The sequence below is a fragment of the Erythrolamprus reginae genome, chromosome 4 (assembly GCF_031021105.1).
Source record: "Erythrolamprus reginae isolate rEryReg1 chromosome 4, rEryReg1.hap1, whole genome shotgun sequence".
Lineage (NCBI taxonomy): Eukaryota > Metazoa > Chordata > Lepidosauria > Squamata > Dipsadidae > Erythrolamprus > Erythrolamprus reginae.
This window is the reverse complement of record NC_091953.1, coordinates 37,854,713-37,868,588: the sequence shown is the minus strand read 5'-3', so window position 1 is coordinate 37,868,588 and position 13,876 is coordinate 37,854,713. Positions and strand designations below refer to the sequence as shown.

At 40.1% G+C, this 13,876-nt stretch overlaps 1 long non-coding RNA gene across 1 annotated transcript; it reads left to right on the top strand.

Moving 5' to 3' along the window:
- The first annotated feature begins 269 nt into the window (after positions 1-269).
- Positions 270-7,584, top strand: LOC139166487 (uncharacterized). The gene is made up of 2 exons (XR_011558960.1): positions 270-4,347; positions 4,381-7,584. It is a non-coding gene; the product is annotated as an uncharacterized lncRNA (long non-coding RNA).
- Positions 7,585-13,876: the final 6,292 nt, after the last annotated feature.

The following is a 13,876-nucleotide window of genomic DNA, read 5'->3' as shown; positions in this document are numbered from 1 at the left end:
CTGCTGTAGTTTGGCTTCTGGTTGGTGGTTGTATTTGGTCTGTAGGATGGGTGTGGGTTTGGGTCTGGTGGAGGTGATTGGTGGTAGTGTCCTGTGTTGTTCTGGGTCTGGTTTCAGTTTGTATGGCTGGGACACGTTTGTTAAGGAGGGCTGGTTGTCTGGATGTATCATCACGTTTGTTCATATTGTGGGGGTGTTTTTCTATTTCAATGGCTTCTATGATTATTCTTTTGTTGTAGTGTTCAGTTTTGGAACTTAATTTATGAGAAAATAATCTAAAGAATCTATAGAATCTAGGCATCTAAGGCCTAGATGGATACAAAACACTCTTATTAGAGTACTAAACTTCCGACCTTTTGGACAGTGGTTCTTGCCAGAAAAGCAAGAATGTACAAAAATATGTTTACATCCTGTAACAAGATGAAGAAATCCTATTGTTGAAGCCAATAAACATTCATAAAACAGGATAAATAACTTGATGGATTAATCTAGAGAGTTCCAGGGAACTATGATGAAATTGGATGCAAGACAACCCCATATATGGACAGGAGGAAGGGGGTGTAAATTAGACATGAAACTCCTATAAAAGATGGTTGGTGAAGTTAGGTACTTTACCTTTTTAAGTACACCTTTTGAGTGTCTTCAATTGGTCCTGATATGATACAGTGTTATCATATTGGTGTCTTTATGTTATGTGTTGATATATGTTATGTGTTGATATATGTTATGTTTAATAAATGTTTCTATGATATATATATCATGTGGTCTTTTAGCTTTTATTCTCATGGTCTGGGGAATTTTTTTAACAATTGGCGCCCGAACAGGGACCCGAGAACTTTTTTCCTGGATGGAGGACGAGAGAAACCTGGCAGGGCCCTTACTGGAGTTTTTTCCAGTGGCTGGTTTTCTCTTGCTTCCATGTCCAGGAATTAGCTTCTTTTCGAACTGAGAGGCCAAGAGAATAAGAGGTTTCCCGGGGAAAAATTGCAGCTGCCGGCGAGAGCAAGCGTCCTTGGTGAGTAAAGGTGGCCAAGGGGTCTGATCCTGAGTTGGTGATATGCAGTAGCATGATTGAATACATGTGGGCACGCAGAGCATGTGAAAGAAATGTCTCTATATTTGTGCTGGGTTCTTGTGCACGAGAACTAATTTAAAACACATGTTGGGTGGTGACACCGTGGAGAAAGAGTTTTAAAGGGATCAGAGTGGATATTTACATAGTTGAATATCGGCTTGCTTATGTTTCACTTCAGGGTGAACGTTTATGTCATAATGAAACAGGAGTTTTATTATGGAACAAAAATATGGGTGTTGACTTTAAATTTAGGACATAGCGTATGCTAGGAATGGGTTTCGTCTACTTAAAACTGACAGCAGATGCTGTGGTAGAAGTATGTGTTTTGTTTTGTTTTGTTTTTCTTCTTTCTTTTTCTTTCCCCCTCTCTGACAAAGGATGACGGCTGCTGGTAAGTTGTATCTTGAAGAGCAGAATGGTGTCTTTATGGGGGGATAGCAGCTGTGCTATGTAATATTTTGTCCTTTTGCTGGTATGATTTAAGAAGTGTAATACATATGGTTATAGTTAGATTGCTGGTAGAGCGAAAAGATTATTGCAAGAGGTGTAGGGAAGTCTAACTGATATTTTTGAATTCTTGAGAAATAGAGCTTTTGATAAATGTGATTAATAATCGAAGATAGAGGTTTCGGGTGAGCAGATGGTAAGTACTAAGGTTTTTTTGTTTTGTTTGATGAATAGGAGTTGAGACTGTATGTGTAGGGTTTATAGTATTGCTTGTTTAAGACAAGGAATGTGAGAATATGAGGCTGTCTTGAAGTTAAGTGGGTTGACAGGCTGTGTTTTCTTTTTGAGGAGGTAAGTTGTTAATTGTTGAGGGGCTATTATTGTTCCTGGGATAGTTTGGTGCAGTAGGTTTGAAGGAGAATTAATTTATTATAGCAGGCTTGGTTTATAAGCAGCTGGAGATAAGGGGATTTGTGGATATTGGTTATGTGAGAGAGTAGAGAATTTAAATATTGTATTGGGATAGATGGCATGTGTTTAATACACAGGCGAAAGGTTTGCAGTTCTGTGGCTGAGTTGTTACGTATATTAAGAGGTTGAGGATGAGAAAGAGTTATAAAGGGGTTTTTTTTTATGGCTTTATGTGGCAGTTGGAGGGAATTCCGTATTGGTGAATTCCAAGATTAGTGTATAGATGTGGATATGAAAGAGGGTTTTTTTTTTTACTATGCATAGTAGAGTGTATGTTTTACATATGATGAACTGGAGTCCAGTATTGAGGACAATAACTGGCTATTTTTGATGTTTTTTGATATAAGTGTTTATCTTGGTTTGAATCAGTGAACTGAGATGGAATGTCAAGCCTACTAAGTTACTAGTAATTACTTATTAAGTTAAAGTAAAAGCTAACACTGTATCTCTAAAACAACCTAGTTAAGATACATAGCAGGAATTGGATTTTTTTTTAATAATTGCCTTTTATATCTGTTGGAGGTAATAGTCTCTTATTGTATGCCCATAAGAAAATTGCTAGCTGGGAGATTTTGAAGGATATCTTGAGATTCAAGATGAGGGGAATCATATTTTATTTTATTGTAAAAAGCTTTGATTATGAATTATGAATTGTACACAAATCTGATAAATGGAATAAAGTACTGGTAGGGAGTCTTGTGGTGTTATGAAATGAAAATATTTAATTGTTGCTGTGACAATTGTTGCTGGATTTTACAATGCTCGTAAGGAAGCTAAACATTTTAGGAAAAATTTCACAATTGAGTAGAATTCGATGATAGATAATTGTTTTCTGGATTAAATCTGTGGCATCATTGAATACAGCTGAGAAGCTCGTGTAGATTTAGATAAATTGGTTCTGTGACAATAGATTTTTGCACTGTATGGTAACGTATTTCTGGCTTTGGCTCTGTTTTAAGGGAAGAGAAAGTTGTTTATGAGTGTATGAATGTTGATTGTGCAACATTTTTTTTCTTTTACATATTATTTTCTCTGGTTTGTAATGTGATTTGTAATCTGAGAGAATGCAGGGAAGTGTGGTTGTTTTGTACAGTATGGTATAAGTAGTGTTTATACATATGTTTGGGATTGTGGTTCTGTGTTTTTTATATTGTTTATTGATGAAGAAATACTCCTATGTGAAAACTGTTAGAAGATATGATGTGGGATGATACGTATGAGCATGCTGGAATGAAGCCAGCGATTACATAGTGGAGCGGTTTGCCTGTTGTCATTTTTATGAATTGGTAGAGAGCTGTTTGCTGAAGAAAGGGGGTTGGATTAGATGACCTTTGAGGTCCCTTCTAACTCTGGCTGTTATAATAGTAGTGCTGGTATTTGGGTTGTTTGTGGTAGTAAATGTTGGGTTAGCTACAGAATGTAATAAAAAGTGTGTAGCTACATTAGATAAACCTGTTGTGATTTAGAAGACTGGTAGTTTTGATAGTTTTGGATTGATGATTTCCTGTGGTGAAGGAAGGTGTTAGAGGCTGAAGGCATTTGAATGGAATAGTATAGACTGGTGTCTGTTTATAGTATAATTTTGTTTAGCTGCTAGTAAGTGAACTGGGAAAGGTTTTGTGAAAGGGGGTTGCTTTACAAATGTAACAAAATTGGATAGAAGAGATTTAACAAGCAGTGGTAGTAAGCAATGTATGTGATAAGTAGGGGTTTTTTTACATGCTGTCTGAGAAAAATAAAGCTGAATGATCGGTGTGACTGATTATAAGAAATGCCTGTATAAGATGTGGATTATTGAGTAAAGATGAGGTGCTGTAAAAGAGGCAGTAGGGAAGAAGAAAGTCAAATAATTTAACTTAGTGTGAGAAATATGTTGGACATATGCATGAAAGGATGCATAACTGTTTTCCATTCATTGTGAAAGAAAGTTTGTTTTTGATTGAGTGTGAATGTGTGTATATACTAAAACATGGGTATTGGAATAACATAAATAAGGGAATACAGTGGTTGGGATGAATAACCTGATACTGTTGATAACAAAAGTAAATCTGGTGTACCTGGTGAAGAAGGTACTCCAGGACAAGCTGATATTAGTAGTAGTCAGCCCTGCTGGCTTTAGTGGTGTTGCTGGGTTTTTTTTTGTTTGGAATTACTTGGTTTTCCTGTTGACCAGGAATCTCCAGGTGAGCCTGGTGAACCTGGTTAAACAGGGCCTCAAGGTTTTTGTGGTTCAATAGGTTTTTTTTGGAGAATCTGGATCTAGTGATCCAGGGTCTTATGGCAAATATGGTGATACAAGGTTTAGGTGGTGCTATTAGTCCCCACTGGTGAACCTGGTCTGATGGGTCTATGAGGTCTTCCAGGACAATTTGGAAGCCCAGGTCTAGGTCTTCCTGGTTCAACTGGACCTGATGGTTGCCCTGGTCCAGCTGATCCAGCTGGTCCACAAGGTGAACCTGGTAATATTGAATTCCCAGGACCAAAGGGTCTTTAATGGTGAACTTGGAAAATCTGGAGAGAAGGGTATTTCTGGATCTCAGTGTACTGTTTGAATTCAAAGGAATGAGAGGACTAATTGTAGTAGGTAACCTGCTGGCTGGTTATTTCAGTGAATTGAGTGAGAAAAAAAAAAAATGCCAGCAGTTGAGATATGTATTTGGGTAAGAATTGAATCCTTTAAGTGGATGGGTGAAAGCATTTTCATTTGTAATGATAAATACTTAAGATGAGAATGAATATAATAGTAAAATAAATATGCCTTGGTATAGAAAAGTATATGTATATTAATAATGTATATTAATAATGATAGAGGTACACGTTTTATGGTCTATTTAGTAGAATAGGGAACTGAAAAGAATTCCCTTCTGTCTGAGTATATTTGGCAAAGGCTGGGGAGAAAATTGAATCCCAGAAGCAGTATAAAGTTATAACAACTTTGAAACTTTTACCTTTAGCATTTGTATGTGTATAAATGTTTGTGCAATGTATATTTAAATGTGTAATACTGGAACGAGATGCACTGAGATGCTAAATTGTCTCTGAAACAACTAAAAGAACTTGTCCCAGTTTTTTTCTCGTTTAAGGTCTGATGGGCTGGTGGCTTATTTACAAGTGCATAATTTTAAGAGTGAGGACTGATTCCTGAGTGAAAACTTAAAAGGACACAACTGGAAGCTTATTTGGGACTGTCCATTGAAAAGACTGATAATGATTGAGATGACTGTGCATGCCATGGACACATATGAAGGGTTTTATGCATGAAGGAATGGACTTTGTCAGTTTATCAGTGTCTCCCGGAAGAAGAGTGAGAGAAGGAAGGACTAAGAAACCTTTTAATGTTTTTTTTTTTTCATAAATGGAACTTTGGAGGGTGGATTTGTGAATCTGGATAGGAATGTTTTATTTTGCCATTGTCATTTTTATATTTGAATAAGTCACATTTATGTTGTGGAAATTTGTGAATGTAAGCCCCTGATTTCAGAGTGTTAGTGTATATAATACTATCACATATACACATGACATGCAACTATACGCTGGGGGGGCCTAGTACACATAATACATAGCAGCATGAATGTAATAATAAAGTTGGTGATTGTTTTGTGGAATGTTATACTGTACACAAAGGGGATGGGATTAGAGGCTGTGTTATCTAATCACCTGGTGATAGGATAGCAGCTCTGTTGCCATACCGGACAGGATCATTGGTATACACAAACATCATCACTAGTATTAATTGATCCAGATTTGAAAACTGGAATATGCCTCAGATCCACTAGCTATGAAGTGGAAGTAATTTATAAATAATACTTTTAAGGGTATAGATTACACACCTTTGTATAAGAAGTGAAGGATTATAGAAGAAGAATCATTATTGCTATAGCATGAAACAAAAACACCTTCCAAACTGGTATTTTTATACAATGTAGCCTTAGCAAAACTGTGCAATAAGCTATGTGAATGAAATGAGACGAAGTTAAACAAGGGAGATGGGAGACACATTAAGGAAAGGGAAATTAACATATCCAGATACAATGCATATATGTCCCCTATTGTTTGAAGAAGTCAAGATTGTTATGAAATCTAACTTGCAAGGGTGATTACTTGGGATGTTCTAAATGGACAGAGTAAAATATGCTTGGTGATTGTAGGGAGATATGTTACCAGCTAATTTGTATGTAACATATAGGCAAGAGGTGTGAACACAATTATCCATAGAGTTGCTGGAAAGGGGAAAAAGCTGAAGCCCTAAGACAAGTGGGGTTTTATTTGGTGACTTATATGTTCATGCTTATGCATTCTTGTAACTGGATGAGATGAGCCCTGCACAATAGACAAATCTAACATTTATAGAGGTAACATTTTTTGTAAACAAATGGGTCATTTGTGAAAAGGTAACTGAGCAGAAAAAAATCATTCTACACTATAACATGATAGTCATGTATTAGTAGGCATTACATAAACATGTCCCAGAAGGTGGAGAAATGGTATATGTATCCCATTATAAACATATACCAAGATAATGGTTTATTTAGAGGCCTATCTTTACAAAAATTGTTTGATCAAGGCCCGGAGAATAGAATGTAATTGGTGACATATCCCACACTTATGGATAAGATACAAGGAGTAGTAAGGTGGGAGTAGTATAAACATATAAGATGATTTGTTGAGTATACGTCCCTGGTATGCCTTAAGGAACTCAACTTAAGCAAATGAGGTATTGTACCTGTGCAATAGAAAGGGAGATAATGGATCGATAATGTAAAATAGAGTGACCATAAAGACATATGGATATAGCCATGGGAGATGAGTTATTCAAGTAGAAATAAAGCACAAGGAACTGTAGTTAAGAGTAGAATCATACAATGCTGCATCTAGTGACATATGGAACACCCCAACTCTTGGTTGCCAGACTCATTTGTAGGAGTTATTATAAGTATTGTATTAAGTTATGTATTAAGTTCTGTATCTGTATCAAATGTATGCTGGTTTGCTGGGAGGCCCGATGACATAAGGATGAATATCCCCACTAATTGGGTGGTCTGTGATGGACATGTTCTAAGAATTTGAGTAAAAATTCTTAGAAGAAAGAGAGCAGGGATTGAGAAAATAATCTAAAGAATCTATAGAATCTAGGCATCTAAGGCCTAGATGGATACAAAACACTCTTATTAGAGTACTAAACTTCCGACCTTTTGGACAGTGGTTCTTGCCAGAAAAGCAAGAATGTACAAAAATATGTTTACATCCTGTAACAAGATGAAGAAATCCTATTGTTGAAGCCAATAAACATTCATAAAACAGGATAAATAACTTGATGGATTAATCTAGAGAGTTCCAGGGAACTATGATGAAATTGGATGCAAGACAACCCCATATATGGACAGGAGGAAGGGGGTGTAAATTAGACATGAAACTCCTATAAAAGATGGTTGGTGAAGTTAGGTACTTTACCTTTTTAAGTACACCTTTTGAGTGTCTTCAATTGGTCCTGATATGATACAGTGTTATCATATTGGTGTCTTTATGTTATGTGTTGATATATGTTATGTGTTGATATATGTTATGTTTAATAAATGTTTCTATGATATATATATCATGTGGTCTTTTAGCTTTTATTCTCATGGTCTGGGGAATTTTTTTAACAATTTAGTTCTGTCAAAATCAATTTCATGTCCTGTAGTTTTGAAGTGTTGGAAAAGGGAGGAAGTTTTTTCTTCTTTTCTTAATGCGTTCTCATATTCTGCAATACGTGCATTTACTCTCCTATTAGTTTGTCCAATATATGTGGCTGGGCAAATTTTACATGGTATTTCATAAACTCCTTGGTTTTCTAGTTGGATATTGTCTTTGGGGTTTCTTAGGATGTTGGCTATTTTTTGATCAGTGCCAAAGGCTGTCTTGATGTTGTGTTTGTGGAGAATTTTGCTGATTTTATCTGTGGTGCCTTTGATGTAAGGGAGGAGGATGATGCCGTTGTCCTGTTCTGTGTCTTGGTTTTTTGGTGGCGTCTCCTTTCGGATTAGGTTGGTGATTGCTTCTCTTTGGAATCCATTGGAAATTAATACATTTGTGAGACTGTGTAATTCAGTTTCCAGGTGGTCTTTGTCAATGAGGGTCTTGCCTATGGAATTGATCTGTGCAGAGTGGGGGTGGGATTTTGCATTCAAGTAGCAGTTGGTGTGTGGTTTTTTTCTGGTAGACAGTATGTCCTAGGGAGCCATTGGAGTTTTTGTAGATTAGGACATTCAGAAAGGGAAGTTGGTTGTTGGTTTCTATTTCCATGGTAAATTGTATTTTGGGGTATAGGCTATTGAGATGTGTGAGGAAGGTGTCCAGTTTTTCTTTCCCATGTGGCCAAATTATGAAGGTGTCATCTACATATCTAAGTCAGAGTTTGTGTTTGTGTTCAGATTTATCCAAGGCATTGGTTTCAAAATATTCGATGCATAGGTTTGTGATGACGGGTGAGAGAGGTGATCCCATGGGGACTCCTTCTATCTTTGTATCTTTGTCCATTGTGGATGAAGTATGATTTCATCAGGCAGTGGTTGGTCAGATCTAACATGTGTTTCAGGGGGGGGTTGTATTTGTTTTGGGTGGCTGTCAGGGCTTCTTTAATAGGCACTTGAGTGAAGAGAGATATGACATCGAAGCTTACAAGTAGGTCACTGGGTTGTAGGTTTTGTTCCTTCATGATTTCTATGAAGTGGAATGAGTTTTGTAGAAAGTTTCAACACAGCTTACAGCTGCTGAGCCAGCATTCCACACCCACCCCCCAGATATTTATAAAGGAAAGACAGCTCAGGTTTCATTGTGTTTGCCCTAGCAAAAGGACAGAAGCACCAGCTTGAAGATGATGAGTGGGACCTCGTCAAAATGTCACCAGAAATCTTTGAAACTTACACGGGAAGAAACCCAAATATGCCAAGACCTTCATATCTATACCTGTGAAAATCTATGAATATATATATATGCATCCAATCTTATTGGATGGCATAGTCTTTCAGAAAACTGCTTAAATGTAGAAAGTTGAAATGCCAAAGAAAATAGACTCCATGAAACTAAACTATTTTTCTGGTCTTTTACCTTCTAGAACAGTGATGGGGAACATATGGTATGGGTGCCAAAGGTGGCACGCGGAGCCATATCTGCTTGCACGCAAGCCGTTACCATAGCTCAGCTCCAATGTTCATGTGTGTGCCGGCCAGTTGGTTTTCCACTTATCCGAAGGCTTTGGGAGAGTTGAAATACCAGATTAGGTATATAATGTCATGGAAAAATTCTACATATGTAGTTAAAAAAAGCCAACACTAAAATGATGCACATAATCAATCAATCAATCAAACAATCAATCAAACAATCAAATCTAAATAGAACATTTATTCATGCTGCAATACTTATCTAAACTTTTGGATCAATGGCAAACATACTTTAAGATTGGGGCTGGCATTTTTTTTATAGGAGAAAAGGGAAGCCTTTTGAGACAAATAATGGGTCATCTTATTTAAACTGGTTCTTTTGCTGATTAGACAAGTTTGTTGTTTTAGAAATGGCTATTACGTATTAAGTATGTAATGTTATTATGTTATTTTACTATGCTTGAAAGTAAATAGTTTACTGTGCTTGAAAATAAATATAGTTGAAAGTCAATACTTTTTTTCCTTTCTCTATAGTTCTTTCTTTCCTTTTCCTCCTCCATTTCCCAATTTTTTTTCATCAGTATTTTATACTTCAATCTATATAAATAAAAATGCAAATGTCCATTTATTCATGACCTCAATCTTTACTGATTGCTTTGAAATATTGACACAGCATTGCATTCAATTACAGATATCACACCTGTGACAGGTAAAAACTGGTGAAAAACATAGGAGCTGCATTTTGATTGGCTGGTAAATAAACATACAAGCACCGTTTTCATTGGCTGGTGAAAAAGAAAGGAGGCACTGGTGCTAATTTGAACCAATTAGAATGGTCTGTTTATATGGAGAAACAGGGAGTTGCTTGGTCTGGAGACTGGTGACAAACATAGGTTTAAATTTTCTGGTGAAAAAAATGGGAGGCACTGGTGATAATTTGAACCAATGAGAATGGTCTGTTTATATGGAGAAACAGGAAGTTGCTTGGCATGGAGACTGGTGACAAACATTGGAGGCACATTTTGATTGGCTGGTGAAAAAATATAGAAACTTTTAATTGGCTGCTGATAATTTCAAACATTGAGAATGGTCCATTTAGGGGAAGATGGGCAAGGCCTTGCAAAGGAGAGAGATTCAAAAAAGAGGACTTTATTTATATAGATAAATGGTAGCAGGGGATTATTATATAGCCATACAGCTTGGTAGCACAGGATGGTTACATACCATACAAACCAAATAAAGTGTACAGTGTACAGTCACCAAGGGCTTTGTTGCTTAATGATTTCAACCGCCATGGAAACCTCTCCACAGAACATAAAGGAACCATAGATTAAACCCATAGATGCAAACTGAACACTGCCATCTGCTGGCTGAATAATTATGTAGTTGTTGCAATCTATATAAATAGATTAAATTCACTGGATCTGCCAGAGATGCCACTGCATGTACTGCAATTAAAAATTGATCTTACCATGTTGTGAAATATCAACCAACTAAAGCATTGCGATGACATGTGGCTTGCAGTAAAAAAAATGATGCCCAACTCGTAGAAGCAACAATCTTGACAGGACGTTACAAAAGTGAAGATGTCCTCATTCCTTGCATTCCTATGATACCAATGGATAACCCATTTCAATTCAAGAGATTGCAATTCTCAGTTCGATTGGCATTTGCAGCAACTATGAACAAAGCTCAGGGCCAATCTTTAGAATTGTGAGTTTAGATCTACACATGGATTGCTTCATAAATGGACAATTATATGTTGCGTCTTCTAGAATCAGAAAAACAGACTCTGTATCTCCACAGACAATGGAACAGCAAAATATTAAACATATTACAAAAGTGCACTTTCTCTTTCCTTTCCAGTTAACCACACTGAGCCACAGCAATGCATGGCTCGGTACGCTAGTAAATTTAATAAAAATGTTAATTGAAAAAGCTGTATGTACTCTTTCAGAACAAAGCTATAACACAGGCAGCTGCTCTAGGAATTGGGCATGTTAGATAAATAATAGCAAGAACAAAATAGCAACATAACAACAGCTATGGGAGAGAGATAGGGAGAATTGAGATTGATTCCAAGTTTTTCCATGTCATCACCAAGGACGGATCCTCACTAGTTAGTTGAAGTATCACAAAGAGAACATTGAACTTATGGAATTTATCCTTATTATTGACATATATTCTTGACAATGGTAAGATACCATAAATTACCTACAGTTAAATTCACATACTAAGCAAATTATTAGAAATATGATAGCATTATGAATCTAGCAGTATAGTGACAATTAATACCTTATAACATTAACTCTTTCTTGCTCACATGGCATGTCTTTGATATTGTACGTCCTGAACTTTCTCTTTTTATTTTATTGATTTATTTTATTGTTCAGGAGAGAATCTTCTGAGTTTATACTATTAATTCATTTATAAAAAAGGCTGTATGATGCATTGCTGGAGAGACGGAGTAACGACACGGACACAAGAGCTGGATTTAAACTGGGTCATTTTTATTAACATAAATTTGCATAATTTATTCATTAAATTTGCATATATTAGCATAATCAACTATGACCCGGAAATGGACCTGCAGGGTCAAACAAACACTTCCGGGGCGGAAATGACGTTAGGGCAAAACTTCCTGGGCAACTCATGGGCGTATCTCGATGCAAGTCCAGGTGAGGGACCACTCCATCAACTGCGACCCTGCCATGCTTTGCATGAGAGGGGTCCCACCGGCTAACCCGAATCCGGGAATTTAAAGGTGCAGGACCCAAAGACAGGTTCCCCCCAGCCGCTCAGGCAGTCGCTCCCTCCATGAGCTTGCAGAGAACCTGTCAATCATCCCCAAAGATGCCCAAGGGAGAACGCGCGGTTGCTAAACCACCCCCCAATTTTCCGCCCCTAACCTGCCTACCCAAATGACCAAAGGTAAGCCAATTAATCTAATAAAAATACAGGCACCCCCTAACCGCACATCCATCTCCTCAGTGTGGAATGGGCGAAAAAACAGCCCGGCTAAGAGGCAGAACTGCAAAAAATTCCCATTCGGCCCCCTAAGGGCAACCCCTAAGCACACTGCAAAATAGGGAGGGCGGGCGGGTGTCTGCTCAGGCTGCTGTCCGGGCGAGAAGGCTGAGCCTCGGGCCTGCTCGCCCTTATATAGGGCAAGCAGGCCCCGCCCGGACCAATCAGCAGCCGGGCCAAACAGGCCCGAAATCCCGAGCGAAGTCTCGCCTCGCGAGACTTCACTCGGGATCCAAAATGGCGGCCGCCAGAGGGTCCCGTGTCTCCCGGTCCCTCCAGCAAAGCCTGCCTGCCGAGTAAGTCCAGCGCCGTCATTGCTGGAGAGACGGAGTAATGACACGGACACAAGAGCTGGATTTAAACTGGGTCATTTTTATTAACATAAATTTGCATAATTTATTCATTAAATTTGCATATATTAGCATAATCAACTATGACCCGGAAATGGACCTGCAGGGTCAAACAAACACTTCCGGGGCGGAAATGACGTTAGGGCAAAACTTCCTGGGCAACTCATGGGCGTATCTCGATGCAAGTCCAGGTGAGGGACCACTCCATCACCTGCGACCCTGCCATGCTTTGCATGAGGGGGGTCCCACCGGCTAACCCGAATCCGGGAATTTAAAGGTGCAGGACCCAAAGACAGGTTCCCCCCAGCCGCTCAGGCAGTCGCTCCCTCCATGAGCTTGCAGAGAACCTGTCAATCATCCCCAAAGATGCCCAAGGGAGAATGCGCGGTTGCTAAACCACCCCCCAATTTTCCGCCCCTAACCTGCCACAGAGCAGGGGTCAGATCTCTATCTTGGCCCCCCGACTCTCCCCTCTAGCTGCGCCAGCTCACGCAGAGACCGCTGCAGGTCCTGTAAGAAAATGGCGTACCCCTGTACTGACAGGTGAACGCCATCGGCCTGGTAAAGCCACGGCAAATCTACAGTGATGAGGGGATGGGCCACTACCACCCCACCTAAATTCCCTGACTACCCTTCCCAGGGCCTTATTGCCTCTACACCTGACCCGGTGAATGGCCCTAAGGGAAAGGGCAACCCACAAAGATCCCCAGGGGATCGAAGACCGCACCACATACGTGGCGGGCCACACAGCGTGAAGCCACCGCAGGCTTCCGCAAGCCTGGCGGGTCCCCAACCGACCCCCAAGCCGTACCGGTCCTTGCCCCAAGAGCAAGACCAGCGACCGGGGCGCAGCAATGGGATGCCGCCCTCCCCGAACAACTGGGCGTAGCCATGGGATGCCCCCCGCCCAGCACCGCCTGGGCGCAGCAATGGCATGCCGCCCTCCCAGGACCAACTGGGTGCAGCAATGGGATGCCGCCCTCCCAGCACCACCTGGGCGCAGCAATGGGATGCCACCCTCCCAGGACCAACTGGGCGCAGCAATGGGATGCCGCCCTCCCAGGACCAACTGGGCGCAGCAATGGGATGCCGCCCTCCCAGGACCAACTGGGCGCAGCAATGGGATGCCGCCCTCCCAGGACCAACTGGGTGCAGCAATGGGATGCCGCCCTCCCAGCACCACCTGGGTGCAGCAATGGGATGCCGCCCTCCCAGGACCAACTGGGCGCAGCAATGGGATGCCGCCCTCCCAGGACCAACTGGGCACAGCAATGGGATGCCGCCCTCCCAGGACCAACTGGGCGCAGCAATGGGATGCCGCCCTCCCAGCACCACCTGGGCGCAGCAATGGGATGCCGCCCTCCCAG